Here is a 17,621-nt window from a genome sequence, read left to right as displayed (position 1 = left end):
AATTCGATTTCAATTTGATGTTTTAGGATCAATTAAGGATTTAGAAAGTTTATAGGAACGATTTATGAGCTATTTCATGTTGTAACTTTTGGCTAAAACATTCAAAAAAAATCAAAATCAATTTCTTTTTTTTTTAAAACCGTCGAGCAGCAGCTGCTGCTGTTTTTTTTTTCTTTTTTTTTCTTTCTTTTTGTGATTGATTATTCCAGTAAATCATTTCTGTTTGTTAATCCTAAAACCGAATCAAAGTTTTGTTGTTATGGTTATTTTTGTTCGAATATATCTGTGAGGAAGAAGAAGGAAAAGTGAAACAGTTTTATTAATGGGTTAAATATAAATGGGTGAGGGATTGGTCAGATAATAAGAGACAGACGGATGGTTAAAGGTGTTTGAGTGTGAGCGAGAGGTCGCGGGTTCGAACCCGGTTCGGGGCAATCTTTTTAGAACAAGCTTTTAAGGTAGCATCTTTATTTATTATTATTATTATTATTATTATTATTATTATTATTATTATTATTATTATTATTATTATTATTATTATTATTATTATTATTACTATTAGTTACTATTATTATTACTAGTATTATAGTTATTACTATTATGATTACTAAAATAAGTATTAGTTATCACTTTAGTATTATTATTATTATTATTATTATTATTATTAAGAAAACAAAACAACTTATTATTATTATTTTCATAAATATTAGTATTAGTATCATTTTCTAAATATTAAGATTATTATTATTATCATAAATACTATTATTAATATTATCGCTATTATTATTAGTATGATTATTACTATTATTATTATTAAAAAGTATTATCATTATTATCATTTTTACAAAATTATCATTTTTACTATCATCAAAACTATATTATTATTATTATTGTTATTATTAAAAACCTTATTATGATTATTATCATTTTTACTACTACTAGTATTATTATTATTATTATTACAAAATAATACAACTCTTTATTCATTAACATTATTAATATTATTTTACCAAATAAATACTTATATATAGAATATATATATATATATATATATATATATATATATATATATATATATATATATATATATATATATATATATATATAAAAGTATATATACAGAAATATATAACAATTGAAATAAATAAACTTATTCGATTACGAGTATATGTGTTAATATATATACTTGATATAGGTTCGTGAATCCTAGGACAACTCTGTACTTGTTCAGTGCCATCCTATGCATATTTACTACAAACTATCATATCGTATCGTGAGTTTCATATGATCCCTTTTACTCTTTACATTTTTGGGCTGAGAATACATGCGCAACTTTTATAACTGTTTTATACGTATCAACTATTAAACTGTGATATGTTGGGCTATGACCAGCAAGTCCCCAACCGACAAATATAAACGATAACTTGTTACGGGGCAAACTTAAAAGTCTAGTCTAAATACAAGTACCAACTATTAAACTGTGATATGTTGGGCTATGACCAGAAAGTCCCCAACCGACAAGTATAAACGATAACTTGTTACGGGGCAAACTTGAAAGTCTAGTCTAAATATCAGTACCAACTGTTAAAACTATGCTATACCCGGCTATGTCCGACTAAGTCCTTACAGTGATATTTTTAATTGCTGCGGCATTCTAAATTATTGGGGATAGGCCTATTGGGAGTAACGTCCCCGATACATTTGACTAAGTCTTTGTATTACTTGATAATGAAATTAAACGACAAGGACAGAACAACTTGTCACTGGGCAAACAACGTTTAGTCTAAATATCACGCACTGGCATAACTTTTTGATCCTGTGGGAGATCAACTTTACAAACTAAATCTTGTGGTCTAACACTATTACTATTTATGACAAATCTATGAACTCACTCAACCTAGTGTTGACTTTTTAAGCATGTTTATTCTCAGGTACTTAAATATTGCTTCCACTGTCTATCTGCTACTTTGATGATGATTGCTTGCCATGCTTGGAGTCATGCATTTCATATCACATCAATTAAAGACATTTACTGTATTGTTCATTAAATACAATGTAATCTATTTATCTTCCGTTGTAAAACTCAGTAAAACGTCTCATATAGAGTCGTTCTCGTTTATACAACTGTGATTTGATATAATTAGTGACGTTATTCTTCCAGGCCCTATCTGGAGGACGTTACAGATTGGTATCAGAGCAGGTTGTTGTAGAGAACCAGTATTGCATTTTATGTGTGCCTTATACAATTAGGTACCTTAGCAATGTAGGACTACAACTTTCCCTGACCATAGTGCCTTTAATTGTTGCCTTAAACTGTTAAATGCTATACTATACTTTAGAAACTTTACTTATCTTAGAATGCCGTGCCAACCTAAGAACTCTGCTCACTTTCCTAAGTATTATCCAATTACGCCATCGCACTTAAATGCGACACCATGATTTCTGAAATTATTGACATTCCTATGTCATTTATCATGGTTTTGTGTATTACATATGTATTACATGAAATATTATCCATGATTTTTGAAACTCCTATAATTGTTACTATTCATACTCAAACGTATATAACTCCATGTTATATCACGTACCTATATGCCTTATACCTTTATGCATCGATTTGCGAACCAGAAAATGTCATTGGGTTATCACAGTATATGAATTGAAAGTCTTTAATCGAAAGATTATTAGATTACATACTTATCATTTTATAATCTCGACACGTCATACTGCCATTATTGGAGTATAAACAAATCATATCTTATCATATCTAATAGATCTTGTCTACCACTTTTCCTAAATTTCCTCCTTAAATTACGGAAATCTTTTTGCTATAAATACGTATTCAAGGAGATATCATTTAATATTCAACACCCATTTCATATTAAACCCTATTCCAAACACATAATATGAATTTCTCACCTGATTCCTCAATTTCCTCTAGCTCCGAAGATAACGTGACGGGAGCACACCCACCGATCAATTGCCATAATTTCTTCAGAAAATGGGGATGGGTTCGCGAAATACTCACCCTATGGAGAAATGAAGAAGGTACTCCTTATCACGAGCCAAACTTACCACCAAACGTCGGAGTACTCGATCCGCTTACCGGTGAACCTGTTCGTAATACCGTTTACACACTTTTCGCAAGGATTTTCCGCCTCGAAGGTCGACTCGATGTAGCCCAAGATAGTATTCGTCCTCTACTCCCGAATTCTAACCAGATTGGGTTATTAGAAGAAGTTAGAAGACTTCGAACTAAATATCAAGAATTGACAAACCTTACGGAGGAATGGGTAGAACAAATCCATAGACTCGAGCGTAAAGTAGAAACCCTGGAAGAAACGGTGCACGATTTGGAAGCTAGGCTCACACCTACTACCCAAGTACCACAAGCAATACCAGCAGCATAACCAGCACCACCAGTACTAGCAATACCGCCAACATCACCAACACCACAAGCACTGAAGGCACCAGTATCAGCAACAGCAACACCAGTACCATCGACACCATCAACATCACCACCAGCAGCATCAGCTTCATCAACAACAACATCCGCATCCCACGCCTCAACATCACACTCAGTACCTCAAACATCAACATCATATGCCCATAGATACCAAGGAATATTAGTAATAATGAGTTAAGATGTATTGACTCATTCTTCGTGAAGACTTTTATATATATATATATATATATATATATATATATATATATATATATATATATATATATATATGATTTGGAACAATAATAAATCTCGTCGTACTAAGCAATTACGTGTGAATCTCAACTAGTATGTACTACTTGGTTAATTCATATCACTAATATGCTATGATGTACACCCTTCGTTAATGACTTAACAATTGTTAATCACTGCTTCAACACAATAAACTCCATTTCATAATAAATCAAGTGTAACGATGAATGTATTGATTCATAACTTCATTAGCGAAATATTTCGCGACAATTATGAAATATCTAAGGTTTTGGAGATTATTTACTCTCGTTCCAAACCGCAAATCAAATGAGTTTAATATATATTAACTCATTAAATCCATGATTACATCTGAAGAATACATATATGAACGTATATCTTCATAAAGATTGTAAATTCTGTTGTACAAACTGTTAATTGTGAAAATATTTTAACGGGTAGGTAATACCCGAGAAATATTTACATCTCACATTAATACACGGTACATTCTTCAATTTCGATTCATAAATCATTAATTATACGCACTACCTTCACAATGATACACAATCATCTTCATACAAAATCAATTGCACATTCTGAAATTAACATATCAGAATTCAAGTAAAGCTTTAGCAGGTGTTATCTTCCTAAAAGATTACTACATTCATGAATTATATTCATTCGTATTCTGCAATGAATTATCACATCAAACCACCGAAATTATCATTCATTACTTTTGAAATCAACAACGCCTATTCGTCAACCATTAGATCCGTTGACGATTACAGTCAGCGTTTAATCATCTAAAAATAAAATTTCTTGAAACCATTGATAACCGATGATTCAAATATGGCTGCATTAAATGCAGAGGAAACATTGTAGAAGGTCTTAAGGGCCAAAACTTTGATAATAAAGAATGGTATAAGCTCCGATTTGGGACTGGAAAACGGATTGAGCAAAGTATGAAGGAGGCTGTGGACAAATCACAAAGATTAAACCTGCCTTCAAAGAATCCAAATGATTCAGTACCTGCTGAGGTCATTGAAGAATACCTTACTCCTGACTCTAAACCTTTACGGACAAATCTTCTTTATCATCCTTCAATCTTAGAAATTCTAAGATATCATTGTATCATTCGTTATAAATATCCTCTATATTTATGAAGATATCTTCATAACGATTCTTGACCGCAATTAACTGTCTCCTTGTGATATCTTTATTACATCATAAAGGAAACTGTATTAGTTTTTATATTCTGTAGAAATTCAAGTTTAAATTATGAATGATTTGAAGTAGTGTTGGGAATTGAAGCATGAGTTAGTATAATATAATGACGTCAGGCCAACGTGATTATATTACAGTAAGTCATGCTAAATTTTTAATGGAAGATGATGATTCATAGATTTTATGATCATCATTTGTCATGTTACACGACTCTTACATTCTACTTAAACTCTGAACATATCAAGAAAATATATTCTTGATAGTTCTATTCTCAGCAATTCTGGTAATTTACCAAATCAAATTGTGATATTACGCTTAGAACAGTAGGTCCATTCGAAACTCCATACCTACAAATTCTGGACCATTACTCGCTTTACTTAGAGTCGAGAGGAGAATAAAAAGGCAAAGAGCTCCGACATATAAGGGAAAATATAAAGCCCGATAACGATACCGAAATTATAAACCGTGTATATCAATGCGTATAGAAATATAAAGACACGGGAGAACTAAAAATACGATAAATACTAGAGCATAATAGAAGTAAACAGACTCCTCTGGTGGGAGTTGGAAAAGAAGGAAGATTGTGGCGATAACCAATATAAGGTCAAGAACAAGAACTGGATTGAGCATATTAACAAATCTTTTGGAAGTATGAATTGAGGAAGAAAGTATAGAAGTGGTGAAGATAATGAAACGAAAGAAGCTAATTTATAGCAAAATTCCAGACACGTCAATCGAGACAATTTAACCGCATTTAATCAAAGAAAATCTCAATTTCCGTAATTAACGGAAAATCAAATCTTATAAAGATTTCGAAGATTTCTTTAATTCCTTGAAATCCGGAAAATCAATTGTAACTACGTCAAAAGTTAAGGCGAACATTTAATTTTCTCATTTACTCTTTTGCGATAGCTTCGTTTATACTCTTTCTATAATCGAATCGTTTTATCCATATTATTTAATGTCGATAAAACTCTAATTTTCAACTCATATTCATCATTAAGATATTCCTGTTGTAAACAATGACTATCTCTATCAAATATCGTGACCTTGATTTTCATGAACTCCTTTCTATTTTGTCTACCCTAATATTGTGGCATAAACGCTCAAGGTTTAAATAAGCTCACTATTATTCATAACACATTTCATGTATATTGAAATGCTTGTATAGCGTCATCATCTCTTTATGAGAAAACCTAATCAATAACACTCTTGTTAAATCCTTTAGATAACCTCCGCAATAATAATAAAATCACTTCGTAAAATTTATGAATCGTAAGATTTAAACGCTATAAACAAAACAATATTCTATCCGTTGGAATTCACGCAAGGCCTCGAGTATACTTGGGAACGTGAAAACCAAATAAAACGTAAATATCCTCATCTATGTATGAACAACGTCCGATTGATGGCAACAACTAAATTTCGGGACGAAATTTCTTTTAACGGGTAGGTACTATAACAACCCGGAAATTTACGACAAAATTTCAAACACATTTTCATTTAACCTCGACTAATTTCGATGATTCACGAACAAATAATTTTAAATAAATATATAAACTTGAAATATAATACGACTTAATTGTTATAACTAAAAATGTAAAACTATGTACAAGATAATATTGTTGTTATATTATTACTTTTATTATTATATTTAACAATATTATCGTTATCATTTACAATTATCATTATCAGTATTGTCAAAAACAATATTATTATTAATATTTTTATTATTATTTTATCATCATTTACAAGCGTTATTATTACAACTATTACTAATGTTATTATTATTAATAATTATTAATAACATTAATATTATCACTTTTACTAAAAGTAATAAGATTATTATAAATATCATTATTATTAATACAATTTATAATTAATAATAATAATATTATTATTATTATTAGTATTATTAACATTTTATAATGATTATTATCATTATTATTAATAACTAAAATTATCATTTTTATTGTCATACTAATATTATTAACATTTTATATTTATTATTAGTATTATTATTATTAATATATTTATTAAATATTAATATTAATTAAAAAATAGAATGAAACAGACATATACCAGAATTAGGTCGATTTTTTTTTTATTTTTGTAATCTGCTTTTACTTTTCAAATATTTTATAAAAAATAGGTTAGGTATCTGTATTATTTTTATCATCGTGACCTACTTTCTTTTTAATCTGTTCTATTATTTTTTTTTATTTAACTGATCATGATTCTCCATGGACTCCCATTCTGCTTTACACATTTGATTAACATTATCATTATCATTTATATATCTGGTATTAGCTGTTAATCGAAAAAAAACAGAAAACAAAATAAGAACACATTTTTTTTCTTCTTTCTCTGCTCATGACAACTTTTCACCCATAACTCAAATTCGAACCACTTTTCAAAATCCATTAATTCAGTTGTGTTAGGAATTCCCTAATGAAGCTATCTGCAAAGTTTCAAATTCCAATTCATTGTATTGAGTTCAAATTCTTGAGTCAAACTATAAAATTCAAAAAGTCAAACTTTTGTTCATCACGAAATTCGATTTCAATTTGATGTTTTAGGATCAATTAAGGATTTAGAAAGTTTATAGGAACGATTTATGAGCTATTTCATGTTGTAACCTTTGGCTAAAACATTCAAAAAAAATCAAAATCAATTTCTTTTTTTTTTAAAACCGTCGAGCAGCAGCTGCTGCTGTTTTTTTTGTTTTTTTTTCTTTCTTTTTGTGATTGATTATTCCAGTAAATCATTTCTGTTTGTTAATCCTAAAACCGAATCAAAGTTTGGTTGTTATGGTTATTTTTGTTCGAATATATCTGTGAGGAAGAAGAAGGAAAAGTGAAACAGTTTTATTAATGGGTTAAATATAAATGGGTGAGGGATTAGTCAGATAATAAGAGACAGACGGATGGTTAAAGGTGTTTGAGTGTGAGCGAGAGGTCGCGGGTTCGAACCCGGTTCGGGGCAATCTTTTTAGAACAAGCTTTTAAGGTAGCATCTTTATTTATTATTATTATTATTATTATTATTATTATTATTATTATTATTATTATTATTATTATTATTATTATTATTATTATTATTATTACTATTAGTTATTATTATTATTACTAGTATTATAGTTATTACTATTATGATTACCAAAATAAGTATTAGTTATCACTTTAGTATTATTATTATTATTATTATTATTATTATTATTATTATTATTATTATTATTATTATTATTATTATTATTATTAAGAAAACAAAACAACTTATTATTATTATTTTCATAAATATTAGTATTAGTATCATTTTCTAAATATTAAGATTATTATTATTATCATAAATACTATTATTAATATTATTGCTATTATTATTAGTATGATTATTACTATTATTATTATTAAAAGTATTATCATTATTATCATTTTTACAAAATTATCATTTTTACTATCATCAAAACTATATTATTATTATTGTTATTATTAAAAACCTTATTATGATTATTATCATTTTTACTATTAGTATTATTATTATTATTACAAAATAATACAACTCTTTATTCATTAACATTATTAATATTATTTTACCAAATAAATACTTTTATATATATATATATATATATATATATATATATATATATATATATATATATATATATATATATATATATATATATATATATATATATATATATATATATATATATATATATATATAAGTATATATACAGAAATATATAACAATTGAAATAAATAAACTTATTCGATTACGAGTATATGTGTTAATATATATACTTGATATAGGTTCGTGAATCCGAGGACAACTCTGTACTTGTTCAGTGCCATCCTATGCATATTTACTACAAACTATCATATCGTATCGTGAGTTTCATATGATCCCTTTTACTCTTTACATTTTTGGGCTGAAAATACATGCGCAAATTTTATAACTGTTTTATACGTATCAACTATTAAACTGTGATATGTTGGACTATGACCAGCAAGTCCCTAACCAACAGGTATAAACGATAACTTGTTACGGGGCAAACTTGAAAGTCTAGTCTAAATACAAGTACCAACTATTAAACTGTGATATGTTGGGCTATGACCAGCAAGTCCCCAACCGACAAGTATAAACGATAACTTGTTACGGGGCAAACTTGAAAGTCTAGTCTAAATATCAGTACCAACTGTTAAAACTATGCTATACCCGGCTATGTCTGACTAAGTCCCTACAGTGATATTTTTAATTGCTGTGGCATTCTAAATTATTGGGGATAGGCCTATCGGGAGTAACGTCCCCGATACATTTGACTAAGTCTTTGTATTACTTGATAATGAAATTAAACGAAAAGGACAGAACAACTTGTCACTGGGCAAACAACGTTTAGTCTAAATATCACGCACTGGCATAACTTTTTGATCCTGCGGGAGATCAACTTTACAAACTAAATCTTGTGGTCTAACACTATTACTGAAATCATTATTTATGACAAACCTATGAACTCACTCAACCTAGTGTTGACTTTTTAAGCATGTTTATTCTCAGGTACTTAAATATTGCTTCCGCTGTCTATCTGCTGCTTTGATGATGATTGCTTGCCATACTTGGAGTCATGCATTTCATATCACATCAATTAAAGACATTTACTGCATTGTTCATTAAATACAATGTAATCTATTTATCTTCCGTTGTAAAACTCAGTAAAACGTCTCATATAGAGTCGTTCTCGTTTATACAACTGTGATTTGATATAATTAGTGACGTTATTCTTCCAGGCCCTATCTGGAGGACGTTACAATATGTGTGAACGATCGAAGCCGAATATGCCCCTTTTACTTGGTAACCTAAGAATTAGTAAACCGATCTGCTAATTGACGCGAATCCTAAAGATAGATCTATGTGCCCGACGAACCCCATCCAAAGTACCGGATGCTTTAGTACTTCGATGTTGTTTTATCATGTCTGAAGGATTTCCTGGAATGATAGGGGATATTCTTATATGCATCTAGTTAATGTCGGTTACCAGGTGTTCACCATATGAATGATTTTTATCTCTGTAGTTTGCGAAATGCCTGATTTGAGATAGTTATTATGAAAAATGAAATCTTGTGGTCTATTATTATTATGATTTGATAAATGTAGAAATTAAACCTGTAACTCACCAACATTTTTGTTGACGTTTAAAGCATGTTTATTCTCAGGTGATGATTAAGAGCTTCCGCTGTTGCATACTAAAATAAGGACAAGTTTTGGAGTCCATGCTTGTATGATATTGTGTAAAAACTGCATTCAAGAAACTTATTTCGATGTAACATATTTGTATTGTAAACCATTATGTAATGGTCGTGTGTAAACAGGATATTTTAGATTATCATTATTTGATAATCTACGTAAAGCTTTTTAAACCTTTATTAATGAAATAAAGGTTATGGTTTGTTTTAAAAATAAATGCAGTCTTTGAAAAACGTCTCATATAGAGGTCAAAACCTCGCAACGAAATCAATTAATATGGAATGTTTTTAATCAATAAGAACGGGACATTTCAGTTGGTATCCGAGCGTTGGTCTTAGAGAACCAGAAATTTGCATTAGTGTGTGTCTAACCGAGTTTGTTAGGATGCATTAGTGAGTCTGGACTTCGACCGTGTTTTTCTTTAAAAATGATTGCTTAATAAATTTTGTTGGAAACTATATATTTTTAACATGTGAACATTATGTGATATATTAATCTCTTAACGTGTTTGATATTATGTGATAGATGTCTACCTCTAGTACAAGTCCCATTGACTCACCTAATAATAATGAAGAGTCAAATGTAATTTGGAATGATTCGTGGACTGATTCACAAGTTCTCGAAGAGGAACCGGAAGAAGAAGAATCGGAACCGGAAGAAGAATCGGAACCGGAAGAAGAATCGGAACCGGAAGAGGAGGAACCGGAGGAGGAGGAACCGGAGGAGGAGGAACTGGAAGAAGAAATAGAACCAGTGGGGGAAATAATAAAACGGTTAAGTAAAAGAAAATCCTCAACCAATCGACCAAGGTTAATTATGGTCAATGGTGTTTCCGCCAAGGAAGCAAAATATTGGGAAGATTACCAATTTTTCGATGAATCGGATCCCGATGAGGATTTCGATGATGTTATAGAAATTACCCCAACTCAATTTAAAAAGGCAAAAGAGAATAATAAGGGGAAGGGCATCAAAATGGAGAAATCTAATTCCAATCTCGATGAACTTTATATGTATCGTCAACCCTCGAGTTCCTTAAGTTGTAACGATGACCCGGGAACCTCTAAACCACCAGGTTTTTCTAAACCATTGTGGAAAATGACAGCTCGTATTAGGGGAACATCATATATCCCTAGAAACTTAGCAAAAAGAACCAAGTTCGAAGAAGAAGAAACGAGTGAGTCGGAATAAGAAAGTGGTAATCATACGATGTAATATATGTAATATAGTGCGCTTGTGCTTTATGATATATGTAAAAATTGCTTGTATTGTTTAATAAGTGTCTTTTATGAATCTAATCCTTGTCTATTTTACATTATAAAAACACAAAATGGATGTTAAGGATAGGCGACCAAATAATTTAGAAGACCTACCCGGAGACATGATTAATGAAATCTTGTCTAGAGTTGGTCAGAATTCCTCGGCACAACTATTTATGGCAAAATCAGTTTGTAAGACATTCGAAGAACGTTCCAAGAATGCCTTAGTTTATAAAAGACTTTCATTTAAAAGATGGGGGATATCACATCGGGAAGTCCATAAGTTACGATGTGTTTACTTTGACGCATATATTGCGGGGAACCCAAATGCTATTTTACGCAACGGGTTAAGAAATCATTTTGACTCAACATATCCGAACATAGGACTTCGTGATTTAGAAAAAGCGGCTAACATGCAACATAAAGAAGCATGTTATGCTTACAGGTTAGTAATGTTCGCTTCTCACCAAAATGAGAAAAAGAACATAGGATTACAATTATTAAATAGAACATTCCCACAAGTGACGGATTCGGTAATTGGGGTAAGAAACGAGGTTTTTAGGTTATTATGAGACTGTTGATCATTACGTAACCTTCATCCTTTTGACGACGTTACAACACGTTGTCTTACTATCGGTCACAACGGTTATGTTCCATAAGACCAAGGATGGGAAGTGGTATTAGTAAAACCAGAATGCATGACTTATTTCTGGACGTATGAATTACGTGTCTTTATTGCCTTTGCTGAACGCCTTGCGCATTAACTAGAATTATCTTCGCAACTACTTTGTATCAAAGTTTTTATGTGCTATATGTAAAATAGCGGTATTGTAAGTTTGCAAGTTATTGTATAAAAGTTTGAATATGAATTTTTTTTTTTGTGATTAGTTTTTCATATAGAATTGTAGTAGTTGAATTGGTATATTAGCTACTAAGTATGAACTTAACGGGTAGGTTCTACCCGAATTAAAAATTATAAAACGCCAATATGAAGAAAGAGCTTTTATAAATAAGTTCATATTATGCTACGAAATACTATTGACTACTCTTGATATTCTATATGATTAACTCGTTTCTTTTGGCTATTTTTGAAGGAAATGGCACCAACTACTCGACATACCGTGAGTATGAACGAAGAGGAGTTTCGTACCTTTCTTGCCGCGAACATAGCTGCAGTACAGGCTGCAATGCATATTAACAACAATAACTCTGAAACTAGCAACGGAACAAACGCCATAAGAACTCGTGTTGGATGTTCCTACAAAGAATTCACTGCCTGCAAACCGCTGGAATTCAATGGAACCGAGGGTCCAATCGAATTAAAATGATGGACTGAAAAGGTCGAATCGGTATTTGCTATAAGTAAGTGTGCTGAAGAAGACAAGGTGAAATACGCTACGCATACCTTCACAGGTGTTGCGTTAACATGGTGGAACACCTACCTCGAGCAGGTGGGACAAGATGCTGCTTACGCACTACCGTGGTCAGCATTCAAGCACTTGGTAAACGAAAAATATCGTCCCAGGAACGAGGTCAATAAACTCAAGGCGGAACTTAGAGGGTTACAAACGCAAGGTTTCGACATTACCACGTACGAACGGAGATTCACAGAATTGTGCCTATTGTGTCCAAGAGCTTTCGAGGATGAAGAAGAAAAGATCGACGCGTTTATGAAAGGGTTACCAGAAAGAATCCAGGAAGATGTGAGTTCAAACGAACCTGCCTCCATACAAAAGGCAAGTCGAATGGCTCACATGCTCGTAAACTAGATCGAAGGTAGAATGAAAAAGCAAGCGACCGAAGAGGTCAACATGAAACAACTCAAGAGGAAGTGGGAAGAAACCCGTGACAAGGGTCACGAATACAACAACAGTAACTATCGTATCAACAACCAACCCCAAAATCACAACCACAAACGCACCTTTTTCGCAACAATAATCGCAACAAAAACCATCCCAACAACAACAACAGCTACAACAACCGTTTCAACAACAATAACAACCGCAACAACAACAATTCCTATAACAACAAGAATCAGAATCAGACATGCCATAGGTGTGAAGAAAATCACCCGGGGTTTTGCTCGACATTTTGCAACAAGTGTAAAAGAAATGGTCATAGCGCGTTAAAATGTGAGATCTACGGACCAAGGTTTAACAGAACTAAAGGAACAAATAGTGTCAGAACAAGTAACGCCAGAACGAGTAGTGTCGGAGCAATTAATGCCAACGTTGTTTGTTATAAATGTGAAAAACCGGGCCACGTTATTAGAGATTGCCCGAATCAGGGAAATACTAATGGGCAGGGCCGAGGAAGAGTTTTCAATATTAATGCGGCAGAAGCACAGGAAGACCCGAAGCTTGTTACGGGTACGTTTCTTATTGACGATAAACCTGCTTATGTTTTATTTGATTCGGGTGTGGATAAAAGCTATATGAGTAGAGATTTTTTTGCTAAATTAAGTTGTCCATTAACGCCTTTGGATAATAAATTTTTTACTCGAATTAGCAAACGGTAAATTAATGTCAGCAGATAAAATATATCGGGATCGTGAAATTAAACTGGTTGGCGAAATTTTTAAGATTAATTTGATACCAGTAGTGTTAGGGAGTTTTGATGTGATAATCAGCATGGACTGGATGAAAAAGGAGAGAGCAGAGGTCGTATGTTACGAAAATGCGATTCGCATTGTACGAGAAGAAGGAAAACCTTTAATGGTGTACAGAGAAAAGAGCAACGTGAAGTTAAATCTTATTAGTAACCTGAAGGCGCAAAAACTAATAAGAAAAGGTTGCTATGCCATTCTAGCACATGTCGAGAAGGTGCAAACCGAATAAAAGAACATCAATGATGTTCCCGTCGCAAAAGAATTTCCCGACGTATTTCTGAAAGAATTACCGGGACTACCTCCACATCTATCCGTTGAATTTCAAATAGATCTTGTACCAGGAGCTGCACCAATAGCTCGTGCTCCATACTGACTCGCACCTAGCGAAATGAAGGAACTCCAAAGTCAATTACAAGAACTTTTGGAGCGTGGTTTCATTCGACCAAGCACATCACCATGGGGAGCACCGGTATTATTTGCTAAGAAGAAAGATGGTTCGTTCAGATTGTGTATCGATTACAGAGAATTGAACAAGCTTACTATCAAGAACCTTTATCCACTACCGAGAATCGACGACTTATTTGATCAACTACAAGGCTCGTCGGTTTATTCAAAGATTGATTTACGTTCCGGGTATCATCAAATGCGGGTGAAGGAAGACGATATTCTGAAGACTGCTTTCAGAACACGTTACGGTCATTACGAGTTTATGGTCATGCCATTTGGTTTAACTAATGCACCAGCTGTGTTCATGGACCTTATGAACCGAGTGTGTGGACCATATCTTGACAAGTTTGTCATTGTTTTCAATGATGACATACTTATTTACTCAAAGAATGATCAAGAGCACGAAGAACATTTGAGAAAAGTGCTAGAGTTATTGAGGAAAGAAAAACTGTACGCTAAGTTTTCAAAGTGTGCATTTTGGTTGGAAGAAGTTCAATTCCTCGGTCATATAGTAAACAAAGAAGGTATTAAGGTGGATCCAGCAAAGATTGAAACCGTTGAAAGGTGGGAAACCCCGAAAACTCCGAAGCATATACGCCAATTTTTAGGATTGGCAGGTTACTACAGAAGATTCATGCAAGATTTTTCCAAAATAGCAAAACCCTTGACTGCATTAACGCATAAAGGGAAGAAATTTGAATGGAAGGATGAACAAGAGAAGGCATTTCAATTGTTGAAGAAAAAGTTAACTACGACACCTATATTTTCATTGCCGGAAGTGAATGATGATTTTGTGATATATTGTGACGCCTCAAAGCAAGGCCTTGGTTGTGTATTAATGCAACGAACAAAGGTAATTGCTTATGCGTCTAGACAATTGAAGATTCACGAACAAAACTATACGACTCACGATTTGGAATTGGGTGCTGTTGTTTTTGCATTAAAGACTTGGAGGCATTACTTATATGGGGTCAAAAGTATTATATATACCGATCACAAGAGTCTCCAATATATATTTAATCAAAAACAACTAAACATGAGACAGCGAAGGTGGATTGAGTTATTGAATGATTATGATTTCGAAATTCGTTACCACCCGGGGAAGGCGAATGTGGTAGTCGATGCTTTAAGTAGAAAGGATAGAGAACCTATACGGGTAAAAGCTATGAATATAATTATTCGTACTAACCTTACTACTCAAATAAAGGAGGCGCAACAGGGAATTGTAAAAGAAGGGAATTTGAAGAATGAAATACCCAAAGGATCGGAGAAACACCTTATTATTCAAGAAGACGGAACCCGGTATAGAGCTGAAAGAATTTGGGTACCGAAGTTTGGAGATGTGAGAGAAATGGTACTTGGGGAAGCACATAAAACCAGATACTCAATACATCTCGGAGCGGGAAAAATGTACATGGACCTCAAGAAACATTTCTGGTGGCCGGGTATGAAAGCCGATATTGCAAGATACATGGGAGAATGTTTGACGTGTTCCAAGGTCAAAGCGGAACATCAGAAACCATCAGGTCTACTTCAACAACCGAAAATCCCGGAATGAAAATGGGAAAACATTACCATGGATTTCATTACTAAATTGCCAAGGACTTCAAGTGGTTATGATACAATTTGGGTAATAGTCGATCGTCTCACCAAATCAGCACATTTCCTGCCAATGAGAGAAGATGATAAAATGGAGAATTGGCGCGATTATACTTAAAAGAAGTCATTTCCAGACATGGAATACCCGTCTCTATTATCTCTGATAGGGATGGCAGATTTGTTTCAAGGTTCTGGCAAATGTTGCAACAAGCATTAGGAACTCGTCTAGACATGAGTACTGCCTGTCATCCACAAATTGATGGCTAGAGTGAAAGAACGATACAAACGCTTGAAGACATGCTACGAGCATGTGTTATTGATTTTGGAAATAGTTGGGATCGACATCTACCATTAGCAGAGTTTTCCTACAACAACAGTTACCATTCGAGTATTGAGATGGCGCCGTTTGAAGCACTTTATGGTAGAAAGTGCAGGTCTCCGATTTGTTGGAATGAAGTGGGGGATAGACAAATTACGTGTAATGACCCGCACTTTTTCGATCATTCTATATTTATAAGATTAATATTTACATAAATTAAACCTTACCAACATGACAAGCAATCTAAATTGTTGAGACTTATGTCTTCGAAAAGAGTTTTACACAACGTTTGACCGTCCAATTTGACCGATGATATCACGAACTATATAACATACGATAATTATACGTTTATGTATATATATGTATTTATATAAATTTAACATGATCTAAGGATGTTTAACATCTCATTGGGTACTAATAACAATGAGTTATAAGTATATTTTGAAACTACTAACTTAAGTTTTCAAAACGATAACTATACGTAACGTTCTTCGACATAAATACTTATAACCTATAATAGTTATACATGCATCGTATAGATATGTATTTTATCACTTTTAAAGGGCTTACATACATAAAACAATATAAGTATATTTACAAAAGATAGCTATATTTGAATCCTCGTTCCGTTTTCTCAAAGATTTCTACACGTATATCTAGGGTATATGTACCCGTATCATACGCAGCTTCTAGATGTATTTACTATTGGTATATACCAATAAAAATCTGCTCCTTAGCAGCCTTAAATGATTAAGAAACATGTGGAACCAACCATTTGTCAAGTAGCATGAATTATTTAGCAAGAAAACAAAGTTAGTTATCTTTTTTTTCCTTTATAACCTAAAAACGTTTTTATGCATGCACACCATTTCTTCACCCCATTTTCTCATACTTACACTCCCATTTCTCTCTCAAAATACTCTTAACTTCATACTTGATCATCTCCAAGCATTTTCCCCATCATTTAGCTTCAAAAACATCACTTAATCACCATAAGAAAACCCTTACAAAAACACTTCAAGAATCCTTCCAAGAACACAAACTTACTTCCAATCTTTCATCCAATTCCATCACCCTTTTAGTTCTAGGTTCTTACTCCTCTTTTACAGCAACCTTGTCCAAGGAACTTGAGGTAGTAACTATGTTCATAACCTTATTCGATTCATATATATATAGCTATCTTATTTTGTGGTATAAAATTTTAACAACAAGAACATAGTTTGAAAGTTTTCA

This window comes from Rutidosis leptorrhynchoides, chromosome 10 (genome assembly GCF_046630445.1).
Source record: "Rutidosis leptorrhynchoides isolate AG116_Rl617_1_P2 chromosome 10, CSIRO_AGI_Rlap_v1, whole genome shotgun sequence".
NCBI lineage: Eukaryota > Viridiplantae > Streptophyta > Magnoliopsida > Asterales > Asteraceae > Rutidosis > Rutidosis leptorrhynchoides.
The sequence above is the reverse complement of the archived record's forward strand: the minus strand, read 5'-3'. Positions refer to the sequence as shown.